This window comes from Penaeus monodon, unplaced genomic scaffold, assembly GCF_015228065.2.
Source record: "Penaeus monodon isolate SGIC_2016 unplaced genomic scaffold, NSTDA_Pmon_1 PmonScaffold_11302, whole genome shotgun sequence".
NCBI lineage: Eukaryota > Metazoa > Arthropoda > Malacostraca > Decapoda > Penaeidae > Penaeus > Penaeus monodon.
The window spans coordinates 1-2,500 of NW_023640051.1; positions in this window are offsets into that span (position 1 = coordinate 1).

Below are 2,500 nucleotides of genomic sequence, written 5' to 3' on the forward strand. Positions count from 1 at the left end.
GGGGGTCGAGGGGACGTCTCAGGCGTAGCCAGGGGTCGAGGGACAGGCAGGGGGGCCCCCAAGAAAGGGGCAGGGGACGTGGACACGACGTACACGAGGAGGGACGAAGGGGACGCGTCCAGGGACGCCCTTCCCGACACAATGGCGGGGATGAGGTACAGCGGGCCGGGCAGGACGAGAGGTCGCAGTCCACGTCGCTGGCCTCCGTCACAGGAATTTCGACGGGAGGATGCGCCGTCGGGGCCTCAACATGAAATGGAGGCAGTGAGTGTTGCTTCAGAGTGGCCACGTCATGTTAGATTCACTAGGCAACGGCAAATCACCACCAGACGCAGCCGGAGACAAACTCAGCATTTTTGACTCGAAATCCAGAAACTCTTCGTAGGAGTAGCTTCCTGCTCCTCAGGAGTGGGAGACCGGAGCCACGTGGTGGAGTCGTAACGGCGCCCGACCAAGCATCTCCTCTTCGCAGGCGGGGTTGCATCTGGCGCCTCCAACCAAGGGGCGTCGAGCATCGCTAAGTCCCCGAGACCCAAGTCCTGCACGAGATCGTCCAGCATCGTTGAGAGTGTCTAAAAGGAGGGATTGTGACGCCGCTGTCCATCGAAGCTGTTCATAAGGGCCAAAAGACCTGACCCCGGGCTTCTCCCGCAGGACCTCGGGGAGGGGAAGGAACCAACGAGTTTCCCTCTCCGCGGTTTCTGAGTCAGGAATGCGGTGCTCCTCGCGCTCTGCTGGAAAAAGATGCAGAAAATATGCTTCTTTTATAACGACAAAAAATCATGCCATGTGTACCTTGTGTCACCATTATACACAATAAATCAAATAAATAGCTAAATTTTGGCATTGGGCAAGAATAGCTGACTGGTGCTCCCGGCAGCCGTTACAAGTGAAAAGAAGACACACATGAGTATATTTTCTCCGTTTTATTTTATGCCTGTAACACAAGTATAATCCTGGAAATGAAGCAGTTACTCCAGGACCTGCTCTAAAGCATTTCCGTATACTTTGTTCTTCGCATAAAGAAAATGTTAAAAATGCGAAAAAAAATAGGCATCCAAAATCCAATCGGAATTAATCTTATTTTCACCACATTGATGTTAAAACAAACAATTTTATAGCTGATAAAAATCCTCATGACGTCAAAATGATTATTTCCCCCTTGCTTATTGTACAATTAAACTATATTTAGTTTACATTGCAAAAATCGTAATTCAAACTGAACTACAGCATTACGGCGCCAGTAATATGATTTTCTTCTGTTCAGAACTAAAGGAAAAATATATCCAAATAAAAATTACTGCCAGTAAATGGTCCTCCCTCCTCCCTTGCTCGTTGTTGTCGTGGGGGACTGAAACTGATGAGGACTGAAACCCAAGGTAGGGGATCACCACTGCCTTGGACCTCAGCCCTCGCCTTAACTAATTTTATAGGGTCTTTTCTTTTCCTTCTTTCTTTTTCCTACTCTTCTTCATCCCTTTCTTCTGTCCACTTATCCTTTTTTGCCACAATACTTTACCATAATGATGTGTAACCTTTGATGCCTGGTACATTTGTTCATTTTGTCCCATAACCATTCTGGAAATCCACAAATATTGCCTGACTGAACCAAAAAACTTTCTTTCCTTGGGACTTTGCCCCCAAACCCCACCCAATCGTTACATTTTGTATAGGACACTAATGTTCAATAAATAAGAATGCTTAGTAACTAACTAAATAAGTGGTCCACCTTCTGCCCTCCTTTTTGACATTATAAAAGTTATGGAACAATAAGAGTTAAATCGAAATGGAAGAACAAAATGATATATTTGACAATGAAATTCCTGGTTCAAAAAAGAAATGAGTAAACAGAAATAAAGATTTTTTTGTGTTTACTTACAAATTGTCCTTTAGATGGCCAACACGGCTCTCCAAGTTGGCTCACGATCAAAGATTTGATCAAGGAAATTAGCACAAACTTGAAACTGGGTTACTGAGATTTTAAACCTTTGACCCCTTCATGGAATCCTTAATTTCTCATCGACCCTCAAGAATGTACAATAGATATTAATATACTCGAAGATAAAGATAAAGTTAAGCTAAAATATTTTAAAATGTTACAACATTAAAATATCAATGATGAATCGTAAAGCAACATTTATTAAGTGAGTAAAGAAATAGAGCACATCCAAGTTCATGCATGAAGGAACCATGCGCGCACGCGCGCGCACACACACACACACACACACACACACACACACACACACACACACACACACACACACACACACACACACACACACACACACTCACTATGGCATGCACATAAGCATTATTTGTGTAACCCATAGTCAAATCAAGCAGTGGAAACGTAGGGAATGTGTCCTCGCTGTCGACTCCCTTGGCACGTTTCCGGAGAGGCAGATGATCCCCAGCTCCTTTCCTACACCCCGTTGTCGGTAGAAGCGGCTCCTTCGTCTGAGAAGGCATTGTCAACCAGAGAACGCCTTTCGCCTTCACT